This window comes from Mesocricetus auratus, unplaced genomic scaffold (assembly GCF_017639785.1).
Source record: "Mesocricetus auratus isolate SY011 unplaced genomic scaffold, BCM_Maur_2.0 Super-Scaffold_100018, whole genome shotgun sequence".
In the NCBI taxonomy this organism is placed as follows: domain Eukaryota; kingdom Metazoa; phylum Chordata; class Mammalia; order Rodentia; family Cricetidae; genus Mesocricetus; species Mesocricetus auratus.
The window spans coordinates 8,596,634-8,609,290 of record NW_024429199.1 but is presented as its reverse complement, the minus strand read 5'-3'; the positions used below and the strand labels follow the sequence as shown (position 1 = coordinate 8,609,290).

Below are 12,657 nucleotides of genomic sequence, written 5' to 3'. Positions count from 1 at the left end.
CTCTCTCTCTCTCTCTCTCTCTCTCTCTCTCTCTCTCTCTCTCTCTCTCTCTCTCTCTCTCTCTCTCTCTCTGTGTGCGCACGCACGTGTGTTCACATGTATCTATTTATATATGTATAGAGGTACGGTGTATGCATGGTGCACATTTGGAGATCGGAGAACAAATCTCAGTAGTTGGCTCTGTCCTTCAACTCTATAGCTCTATGGATTATACTCAGGTTACTGGGTCCTCTGTCTTGCCAGGAAATACCCTTATCTGCTGCTGAGCCATCTTGCTACCCTGCCTCTGCTTTAACAAAATGGTTCACTTAGTGAACATCATCATAGAGACCCAGTTAAGTCCTTTCTTCTGGGGGAGGGAATAGACTGTTAATGGTGACCTGCTAAATCCAGGCTTAAAGTTTGCATCCTGTTCTAGCACTGAGTGGGGGAGGTGGACATGGGTCCCAGCCCTACCAAAGAAGCTATCTGCAACTGGTACCTGCTTGCAAAGGAAGACATAGTAATCTTTAATTGAGTCTCATTGGATATATTAACCATACCAGGATAAGCTCATGTCCAGGAGTAGTTGGTCAACAAAAAAACAAACCCAATGGTATTTTGATAGACTTCTTTTTTTATCATATTGCCCCCCATTTTTTTGGTCTTATTGATCGTTTGCTTGTATATCTTGTATATTTGTGTGTGTGTGTGGTCTTTGTGTTTCTTGTTTTGTTTTTGTTGTTGTTGTTGTTTCTGCTTGTGCTTTAGAGAGAGAGAAAGAAAGGGTATGGAGTTACATAGGTGAGAAAGCAGGGAGGGATCTTGGAAGGGTTAAGAAAGAGGAAAATGTGATCAGAATATACTGTATAATTTTCTAAATCAAGAGATATGCATGATACCCCAGAGAAGTGGAATGAGGCAAGATCTCCTGAGCAGATTGGGAATATCGGGGGAGGAGAGAGGGAACCAGGAAAAAGAGAGATGGATAAGAGGAGGGGAGAAGAAGGCATTGGGGAACAGGAAGGTTGAGTTGAGGTAAGAATAGAGGAGAGCAGGATGAGAGATACCATAATAGATGGATTCATTATAGGTTTGAGGAGAGAGCTGACACTACTGAGATTTCCAGAGATCTACAAGGTTAACACCAATTGGCAAACTAAGCAATAGCCCCTCCTGATGATAAAGTTGATGACTACCTTATATGCCATCCTAGAACCTTCATCCAGTGACTGATGGAAGCAGAGACAGATACCCAGAGCTAAACACTGAACTGAACTCCTGGAACCCAGGGACAGAGATGGAGGAGTGATGAGCAAAAGGGTCAAGACCGTGCTGGTGAAACCCACAAAGACAGCTGACTGGACAAGGGGGAGCTCTTGAACCCCAGACTGATGCCTGAGAGGCCAACAGGGGACTGATCCAGACTCCACGAATGTAGTGTCAGTGAGGAGGCTTCAGAAATCTCTGGGGCTTTGGGTAACAGATCATTGTTTACCATGGCATACAAATGGACTCTGGGAGTCCATTCCACATGGAGGGATGCTCTCTCAGCCTGGACACATGGGCAAGGGCCTAGGTCCTGCCCTGGATGAAATGACAGACTCTGAAGATCCCCCAAGAAGGGCCTCACCCTCCCTGGGGAATGATGTGGGGATTGGGTGGGGGGCTGGTGGAGGGACAAGGGAGGAGGGGTGGGAGAGGGAGCTGGGATTGACATGTGAAGCATGCATGTTTCTAATTTAAATAAAAACACATATTGAGAAAAAAATCCTAAGAAAAAAATATAGCCAGGCAGTGGTAGCACATGCCTTTAATCACAGCACTCAGGAAGCAGAGGCAGGTGGATCTCTGTGAGTTTGAGGCCAACCTGGTCTACAGAAAGAGTTCCAGGTTAGTCAGGACTGTTACACAGAGAAATCCTGTCTCAAAAAAACAAAAGAAAACAAAACAAAATTATACCTGAGAGGATTCAATTACTTCACTCGACTTGTAGCTTAGGGCAGGAAGAGGGAGTAGTGGAGGACTACCTTCTCTTAAAGCAAGAGCTCCACTGGTCCAAACTGTCTTCTCCCTCCCATCATGCTACTTGGGCTCTGCCTCTCCACAACTCTCCCTACCCTTCGCCCCTGATAAAAGAGGGCGAGTGAAAGAAACTAAGTGTATTTGATACTCTGGATGGTGCCTGCTATCATATGCCTTGACACAGGCTGGGAGCTGAAGACGATCTGCATGTTTAATAAAGTTTAATGAAAAAGATGATATGCCATTAAAGACTCTGGAAGCCATTAGTACAGCTTTGGAAACTACATGAGAGGAAGAAGTCCCCTTTCCCAGGAATGCAATGACTTTAGATTTCAAAACAGTCGACTTGGTCTTTCTTGTGGTTTTTGTTACCTTTGGCCTCTTTGCTGCGCCTCTAAGAATAGTTTCAATGAGACACAGCCACATGCAATGTACAAAGGGCCCTCTTTTAGAGAATGAATACCAAATTGTCATGGTCTCCACTGGGATCTGAGAAGGATAATTGAGGAGTTCCTAAAGCTTAAATTTTGTTAGCTTTTCTATAAAATCAACCTTGGAACAGGACAAGAGTTTATACAGAAGAGGAAAAGCTATGTAGGTCAGGTATTAAAACCATATCTCTAGTACTGCTAAGTACCTTAAGCTAAAATTTAATTTCTACAGGTAAAAGTCATAAGCAGACTCCCTAAATGTGTGCTCAGCTTATAATATAAATCACCTCATATGTGTATTGGTAGACTAAATGAAGGTTACTGCAGCTAAATGGGAAGTAATTTAATTAACTTGACAATGACAAGTGAAATATACATCACTATAACATGAGGAAAATGTGTGTCCAATCTAAAATACTTTGAACAATTCTGAAAGTACAAGTATAGATGATTAAAGTTGCATATACAACTGGCAGCTTATGGTCGAGAACTTTTGCTGTCATTCTAGAATCGCTTTTTCTAATTTCTCTGCACAATCCAATGAAAATCCTACTTTCAAAAGAACAGTTTGAAGCCAGACCATCTAGCAGCCCAACATTAAACCCTAAGAAAATTCAACTTGTCTCTTGGAGATGTATACCGAGTGATCACTTCTCTCATCTATTTATATTTAGTACCAAATGTCTTACTTTGTATACAATGTAGGCTTGCGGACAAGTGGTAAATACAGTGGAATTTTTGAAGGTAGACTTATATTTGACATGTAGATATTCACTTCTCAAAGTCAGTGCAAATCTTTCTGGTGCTTATGAAGTACAAAAAGTCTATGGATTATGGTTTCTGAAATGTTGCATGCAATGTACATAGCTCAGTGGTAGAGTATTTGCTCAGTGTGTATAAGGTTCTGGATTTGATTTCTTGCCCAGAAAAACATTTTCTGAATCAAATGGTGAGACCCAGTCATCTAAAAAATGTGAGATAAGAGAGCAATTGATTTCTGTTTCTGGCTGGAGAGATGGCTCAGAGGTTAAGAGCACTGACTGTTCTTCCAGCGGTCCTGAGTTCAATTCCCAGCAAATACATGGTGGCTCACAACAACCTTGAATGAAATATGGTGCCCTCTACTGGCATGCAGGCAGAAGACTGTATACACAATAAATAAATAAAATATTAAAAAAAAGAACACTACTGATTTCTGTTTCCATTTCAGATTCTAATTCATTCCACAGGGTACGAAAAATCTATTTGTAGCTTTTTCCTTGTAAAAGTGGAGGACTGAGACATTTATCTAAAATAGTAGCAGGATAAAATTATAGTTAGTATTACCAAATGTTTTTAATAAGCAAGTTTGTAGAATACGACGAGGATTGTGCTTAATATATTTGAAAGATAGAGGTCATGATGGATGTGTAGTTAGCCTACAAGGACTCGTATTTCCGGAACCTCCCCTTTGCCTTTGCATTGAATAGCCAATCGTGGCAGATTATGAAATCAATCTCCAGCCAATGGGATGAGATAGTCACTACCCAGGTAAGGATAAAGGATGGGAGCCATCCCGAGAGCTACCCAAGTACTTGGTAGCCTGCTTTCAGCAGAAACATACCCGTTTTACATAGATACTTTGTCTTGATCATGTGTTCCTTTCTGTAACACTGAGATTACCCTTTCTCTATCTCTAACATTACTAAGTGATGGATTATGATTTTAACCTTAGTTGGAAATCTTACTGTTTCTAGGATTCCTTCCTATATGTGAGCCTTGATGAACAGTTCCTACTGAGCTTCATATAACTTTCCCACAATGTGAGCTAGAACCCTTACACATCCATTGTACGTTTTCTTAAGTCTATGTATATTTCTTCTTGCTATGAGTAGAATGAAAAAGTTCAAGCAAAACATCTATTAAATGTTAATTTATGTTGGGAGGAATGACATAACAATTATCCTACTAGTGGCTCCTTTTCTAGGGTGACATGGCTCCTGCCTTTTGAATCCTTACCAAGTGTGGGTATCATTAAGAGACAGGAGACCTGCAGAAGATTGGGTCCATTAACTGTCCCTTTTTCTGGGGGAGGGACTCATGAAGTCCTACCCGTTCCTGAGTATAGGTAGTTAGCCATTTAACTGCTGGAAGTGGTTACTTACAGTAGGGTTCCTTCCTGTATGTAACCCTAATTAGCTCACTAAGTCATTGGTACAATTATTTCTTCATTTCTATTACCATCCTGACTAGAGTAAGTAGATTTTTACTTGTGTGTTCTCAGGAAAAGTTCACAAAACAGGGGCTATACCGGGACAATTATACTATTAAAAAAAACAAACAGCTTGCTAGTAAGTTGGAGCAAATTCAGAAGAACAGACACAGGAAGAGGCCTGGGGAGATGGCTTACTGGATGGGAGTAAGGACGTTGCTTGGGTCCCCAGAGTGCACACAAGGCCCAATGTGTAGGCACACATCTGTAATCCCAGTGTGCCTAGGGAACTGTACCTGGTACGACAGACTCAGCCACTCTCATTCACCAATGTGTAGGCACACATCTGTAATCCCAGTGTGCCTAGGGAACTGTACCTGGTACGACAGACTCAGCCACTCTCATTCAGCAATGTTGCAATGTTAGGAGCGCAGTGCCAAGGACAGCTTTCTAAACACAGCTGCTACCCACAGCAGGGACACCTCAGTGGGAGAGAAACCTCAGCAGGCTGTGAGGAGGGAACTGCCAAGGAGCTCCAGGGAAGGACCAGACAGGTATGACCTGCCAGCCACCCATTGCAGGGGTAGGGAGTCGCCAGGTAGAGGCAGGATGCTTCCCCTGTATTGCCTTGTCCCTCAGAGTGCCACCTCTGAGCTTAGAAATGCAGAAACCGAGGCTTCACCGGGCCCACTGAACCAGTCTCCATTTTAACAAGAGCCACAGGCGACTGTATACACCCTAGTCTCAAAAGCGGTGAGAGAGAGAGCAGCCAGGACTGGATGAGGGGTAAAAGGTCACGTTTTCAGCAGAGGCACTGTGAGCAGTACACATTAGGCAAGGGAAGGGAATCTTACTAGCCAAAGGATGTGTATATGGAGTGGGAACCTTTATGATTGTGTAACTGAGGATGAATATATGCTGTGCCTGCCAATAAGCGAGGCACTGGAAAGACGCTGCTCTGCTTAGTGGTGGACAACAATTTGATGCTATTGTGAATGAAAAGCACTAGAGGAGTTAGGAAGAGAGCAGCAGGGAGAGAGATTACATAAGAACTGCGCAGCAGTGGTGCAGGGTGAAAATAACGGGCTCAGGCAGTTTCATGGTTAAGTTGTCATGGCAACCACACAAGGTGATTTGATTCATCAGCATGCTTGGTTGTCTTTGTTTTCTAGGTGGAAGGAAAATGTTTAAGGAAATGTTTAGGAAAGGAGACTCAGGTAGGGAGAGATGGCGAAGTCCACATGTTGACAACAGCTGAAGCCTAGGGACCAGAGATGTATGTGGAATTTTCACAATGGGGCAGGGAGTGGGAGATGACAGTGCAGTGGTCAGACAGGAACTGAGTCCATCTGAAATTTATTACCTTGTAAGGCAGAGATTCTCCCTTCCTCCCCCAAACCTGGGCATTGGTAAGGGTGGGGTCTCCCTTTGCATAGTGTAGGCGGAGAATGCAGATTCTGCCCACGTGATGCTCCCCTCCCCCCTTTTTATTCAGGTCAGCAGGGATCAGGCTGAAAGAGTTGCTGGACCCCAATTGGCTACAGCACTATCAGTTCTTCTCAAGTTACCATGACAACCACTGACATCAAGCTCATGCCACTCACTATGGACACACTGAATACAGAGATTGTCTCCTGGGATTTTTTATTTCAGTAAGGTCTCTGTCTTCATTTTATTTTTCTGCCTTTAACTGTTTGGAACAAAGATTCAATTTACTTCTGTCGGTTATAGTAGAGGCCTGATCTGATGGGCATCATTAACACGGCGTGTGTTTGAGGGCTGCAGAGCCGATGTGGGCTGGAGCTGAGCATAGTGACTCAAGCATACTGCAGCGCTGCGTCAAATCACACGAGAGAAGATGAGGGCAGAGGGAGGAAGGTAGTGGCCAGCCGAAGGACAGGTGGAGAGCAGGGTGACACAGAGAATGACTGCTTTTCATTATTTTCATAAGATCTGTGACTGGCAAAATTCCTAAGAAATTATGGATCGGCTAAATGGCAGGGGGCTGATGAGCTCCTATGAGCACCCCAAGTGTTCAGACCTCCTCCGGGGTGTGGAAAGTGTAAAAGACAGATATTACATCTCTGTATTTAGAGAACAAGAAACTGGAACCTGTCAATGCATAAGTGAGAGCCAAGCATCCAGGGAGCCGAAGGCCCACAGAGAGAAGGGAGGTGCACACACAGAAGGCTGGGGTCCTTAGCGTGAAAATGGGAACCGGAAAAGGGGGGCACTGACGGATGGTGGGCTGGAGAGAGCGGGGGATTACAGGAAGTAAATGCAGCAGCAGGGCAAGAGCCACAGGCTCTCCAGGAAGAGCAATGCCACGTTCTGATGAACACAGATCGCCATAACTTCTCTTGAACTCTCAGTCATCTGGGTTAAATCCCCAGACTTCAGGATTCTTTGTATCTTCCATTTAAATGTTTTATATCAGAAGTCCAGAAAATTAAGGAACCAAAGAACCTTAAACACCCTCGGACAATGAAGCATTTCTAAACATTTCATGGTATAATTTATAATTGAGGTTTCTAGGCATCTTATAGAAGTCATGACAGGGCATAGCTCAATACCAATCTAGACTTCGAAACAGTAGAATAGAATTATAAACAGATTTTCTAAGACTTTTCAGGATTCCAAACCAGGGGTAATAAAGTAAAAATGGATAAAGGGTTACATCACACTAAAAAGCTGCCTTCTATGCAGTAAAAGAAACAGTAAGTGGAGCAAAAAGACATCATGTAGGAGGAGAATGCATCTGCAAACCCCAAATAAGGGGTTAATATTCAAAATACATTATGTATTGGGGCTGTGTGTGTGGAATTCTGAGTGCTTGTGAGAAAACTCCAAGAAAACCAGAGTCTTGTGACCTCTGTTGCTTCCAAACATGGAGTTGTTCTTAGAATGTGTTTCTGTGTTCCTCCCAGGTATAATGGATAGGAGTGAGTTTACTTCAGATTACTCACTATTGCTTGCTGTTATTATTCAATTAAATGTTTACACTATCCATCATATTCTTCTATGGAAAAATAATTTTTTTGCCACGTGTGACCTGCCCTTGTGATCCTGTAGAGCTTGAGCTCATAAGAACTTGACTTATGTGATTCTTTTTAACCCCCAGAGCATAAAGTCTCCGAGGCTCTGAGTAAGGTTGGCTCTGCATTTATTATTTATGTCGTCCACCTCATTTTTAGGCCCAGTTTTCCCAGGTCCCACCTTCTTTAGAGTGGCAAACAGGTGTTGCCACAGATGAGGGCCCTGCGGTCACCTGTGAGATAAGAGAACGGGGTGAGGGGAGCGAGCGAAGTGGGGTGGAGACCAGGAAAGGCTTTGCCTTATGTTCAACTAGGGCGTCTTTTTGGAACAAAAGGAGGGCACAAGTATTAAAATCTCAACTACTAGATTGCTTGCGAGTCGTTTATAATTACAGTGCCTGGCTTCCAGAAGAAGGAACTTTAGATGCAAAAGTATGGGATAGAGTCCAAAATAATATTGAAAAGGCATATAAACTAGGAGAAAAGATCCCTGCTCAATTTTGGGTCACCTGGGGATTAATTCGAACTGCTATCCAAATATTTAAGGGCGATAAGGAAGACATTAATCAGGAGGAAGAGATGGTTAGTCATCGAATGACTACAACCTAGATGATCAAACTTCAAAATTGGTAAAAGTTTCCCCCGTTCAGGCTGACTTACACGTCAAACCAGTTCTCCCGATAACTGTGCTGGCTCCCTCACATCCTTTACTACAGCCCCCTTTAAATACACATCCTCCACTGCCTGAGAATTTCCCTGAAGCACACGGTGAAGAATTTGATAAGCTACTTTTTGATGAAGACTTAGAGAGCCTATGAAAAAGCTAACTTTACAAACTAGACAAGCTAGGGCATGGCAGGGAAATGGAATTCTTTTACCAATTCCTCCAGCGTCATGAATTGTGCTTGGTATTTCTAATGCACTAACCAATCTATTTACAACTCTAGGAGAGGTGGCTTTGGACAGTCTTTGCATAGCATCTTGAGAGGCAAGAAAAGAACTACAGCTATTTGAATCCAGACTAAAAGAGGCATTCGTGTATTGTGTGGATCCTTCACTGCGTTTAAACCTATTCTCTCCACTGAATTGTCTCCTGCAGAGATTATAGCACAAGAGGATAGACCTTTGGAATGGATTTATTTATGCCACATGGGTCATAAAATACTAAGTGCTTCCCTTACTCCAACCTTCTCCTATCCCACAGGCAGAAACTTAGTGTAGGAGGAATTCATGGTCCAGATATTTATCAAACTATTGAACTGGTTGTTCTGATTCACTTATGGTTAATTTATAAATGCTTAAATACTGTTTCAGATTCTCCTATGGTGCAGGATTATTGCTAGCAACAGACTCACTTCTGCACATTCCAATCTCCCTGCCCCACACAAGAAGGAAATAAGCAAATTGATACATTAACCTGCCCTATGCTTTCTTCTCCAGAAGAAAATTGGGAAGGAATATGCATCTGTCATTACAGATGGATCAACTGCAACATTATAGATTCCTCTCTGGTTCCGCTGGTCCTGGGCCTTCAAGGACAATGATGGAGGGTGGAGATGGTAGAAGTCACCAGAAAGATAGCAAACTTCCAGTTAAAGGGCAAAATAAGATATCTGCTATATCATCAGAAGTCAAGTTTGCCTATCGGGGGCCAAGCCAAGGCCCTATGTATCACGGAAGACGCAAACCCACAGAGCCTGTGCCACTGGCAATGCTGGCTGCTGGGGCCTGTATATCTGCATTGAGAGCCTCTGAGCATACGCATTGGTCTTATGCTCCTCATTCCCCTTTGCTTCAGCTTGTAGATTGGATGGCTCCAGCTCCTATTACCTTTCCTAATGACTAAGTGTTTAAAACTGGACTTTGGGGCTGTAACAGACTCAATCATTGGTTCATCCGGAGAAGGTCCTGCATTAAATTTATTTGCATTGGCCATCATAAGATTTGTTTTCTATTAAAGGCAAATATGGGCTTACATTCTACATCATATGTGCCTCTTTTCAAGCTATTCTCTAGATTTTTCCAACCAAGATAATAATTTGGATCCCTGTTCTTGGTGGCAGAGTATTAGACACAATGTTTTCACTGATCTAATAATGTTTATAATTTGCTTGTTTACAGGATACTCATGCATCGAATTATAATTAGATGTATCTGCAACATGTCAAGTCAAAACTGCTCTGGAATCCTGCATTTAAACAACAAGAAAGGAGATGTTGGAACACGGTCCAGGAATGAAGCCATGTGAGGAGAATTCTGACTGCTTATGAGGAAACTCCAAGAAAACAAGACAAGGGTCTTGTGACCTTAGTTTCTTCAAAACATAGAATTGTTCTTGGAATGTGGTTTTTGTGCTCCTCTCAGGTGTCGTGGATAGGAGTGAGTTTACTTCAGATTAATCGTTATTGCTTGCTGCGGTTACTTCATTAAATGTTTATACTATCCTTTATATGTTTCTATGGGAAAACATGTTTTTGCCATGTGTGGCCTCTCCTTATGATTGTATACAGCTTGCACTTATGAGAACTTTAACTTCCAGAGTATAAATTGTCTGATGTTCTGAATAAAGTTGGCTGTTATTTGAGACGTTAGTCCACTTCATTTTTAGGCTCGATTCCCCCAAGTTCCACCACCAGACTGGTAAACACATAAGGAGTCCAGTAGAAAAGTACCAACCCGAGTGACACAAAGGACCTGCGCAAGCATTCTCTAAAGATATACAAATGCCCAATGAATCTATGAAAAAGCTCATCATCATTAATCAATAAGAGAAAGAAAATCAAAGGCTCAAGGAGAAATCACTTCACTCCTTTTAGAAAGTTTTCTTTTTTTAAATACTAGAGCGACTTCACCCAGCAACCGATGGGAACAGATGCAGAATTCCATAGCCAAATATTAGGTAGAGCTTGGGGAATCCTGCAGAGGAGAAGGAAGGATTGGAGGAACCAAAGTGACCAGGGACACCATGAGAACGTGTCACACAGAACTCTTGCCTGCTTGTAGGACCCTTTCTGGGTCACCTTGTCCAGCCATGGTATGATGGTATATGCCTGGTATTATCATAGCATATTATGCCATATTTGGTTGATGTCCCGGGGAGGCCCATTCTTTTCTAAGGGGAGATGGTGTTGAGGGAGGTGGGTCTGGGGAAGAAGGGAATGGGGAATGAGAGATTGGGAGGAAAGGAGAGAAGGGAAACTGTGATTGGGATGTAATATATGAAAGAATAGAAAAAGAACTCACAGACAGTACCTGGTAGGGGATTCTTGCATACTATTTAGTAAAATAAAATTACTATAGCATAGAGGTTCTTCCAAAAATTAAAAATAGGGCCGGGGCACTAGTGAGCTTAGCATGTATGAAGGTTGGGGTCCAATCTGTGACACTGCTAAACACCAAATTAGCATATAATCCAGCAATTGCACCACTGAATACATAGTCACAGTATACACAAGAGATATCTGAATTCCCATATTCATTACAGCATTTCCCTAATGGTCAAGATACAGAGTCAGACCACATCAATGAAGGAATTAAGAAAAATGTATGTGTATAATTACCCTTTAGCATCCATAGGAGGCTAGTTCCAGAGCCACCTCCAGAGTCCCCAGCATAAGACACCATGCATTTGCAAATCATCCGTGTCTATCCACTTTCATATTATCTCTTCTAGTTACTTCTATATCTAATGTGATGTAAAAGTAACAGGAATAGTTGACAATGTGTTATCTAGAGAATGACAACGAAAAATCTGCACACGTGGTGTTTGGTGCTTATGTAATTTTTTAAAAATAGTTTAGACCTGAGGCTGATTGAATCTACAGGTATGGAGGGTCAGACATATACACAGTGAGATACTGCTCAGCCTTAGGAAGAAAGCAATCTTATTTGTAACAGTATCAATAAACCTAGAGGATATTAAGATAAAGTGTGATAAGCCAGGCACAGACAGACTAATGCTATATGATCACACATATATGTAGAATGTAAAAAAACTGATCTGTCAACAGACTAAAGTCATGGCTAAGAGAGGCTGGGCGAGGGGGGGATTGGAGAGATGTCAGACAAAGATGAAATGTACAAAGGATTAGAGTAAGGGCTCCACCAAACCTCCTGATGACCCGCCTTAATGGGAATGTAATGCACCTTTGAAAAGTGGCTTTTAAGTACCATAATACGTGTGTTAAATTGCCTGAGTGGTCCATTACACAATGCACACACATGTTCAAGTACCACGGTGCATATCATAAATATATAATTTCAGCTGGTAATAATTAAGATAAAAACTACAGTTAGGGAAAGTATAACTTCTTGAAAAAAGGTTTTGTAGAACCACAAATATGATAATTTTGAAAAGTGTTATATTTAGGCATGAATATCACTATAACGTTACTCTATCCTGGCCTACTGTGTGAGTTCCAGACCAACCAGGGCTATAAAATGTGTCTCTACTTAAAAAATAAAACAAAAAATACAGGGTATATTTATTTTTAGTATTTCTCATACCCACATTTGTTATGACTTAATTAATTATTTACTTTATGTATATACATACGTTTAAGTGGATGCATGCACACCACCTGCATGCAGTGCCCAGAGAATCAAGAAGAGCATGTTGGATCCCCTGGAACTGGGGATGTCAGCAGCAATGAGCCTGGGAATTGAATCTAATCCTCTGTAAGAGCAGCAAGAGTTCTTAACTACGAAGTCACCTCTCTGGCTCCAGCGTATGTATATTTAGGATCTGTAATAACTTCATACATGTGTTTCATGAAGAAGACTCTGAAGTCCCTTAATAAACATAACTGAAAGCATAGTTCATGTTGTCATTTTTATCATACCAGGCTGCAAATCCAACGGTACCATACAACTAGAGAAGACACCCCAGCGAGGTCCCACCAGGAGAGCTTCTGCAGAACAGCTTTTAAACAGTCTCACTTTTATCTCTGGATACTCAGCAGTTAAGCAGAGTGACCAAAGTCTCCCAAAAGTTAAT

General features: G+C 42.1%; 1 protein-coding gene and 1 long non-coding RNA gene across 5 annotated transcripts in view; one reads left to right on the top strand and one right to left on the bottom strand.

Annotated features, from left to right (window-relative positions):
* The window catches only part of Nt5dc1 (5'-nucleotidase domain containing 1), a 110,523-nt gene that overhangs the window by 12,643 nt on the left and 85,223 nt on the right, over positions 1-12,657 (bottom strand). The window lies entirely within an intron of this gene.
* Positions 5,026-10,245, top strand: LOC121144447. Of its 2 annotated transcripts, XR_005881800.1 has the most exons (3): positions 5,026-5,180; positions 6,122-6,283; positions 9,783-10,245. It is a non-coding gene; the product is annotated as an uncharacterized LOC121144447 (long non-coding RNA). The 2 variants fall into 2 exon arrangements; XR_005881799.1 differs by lacking the exon at positions 6,122-6,283.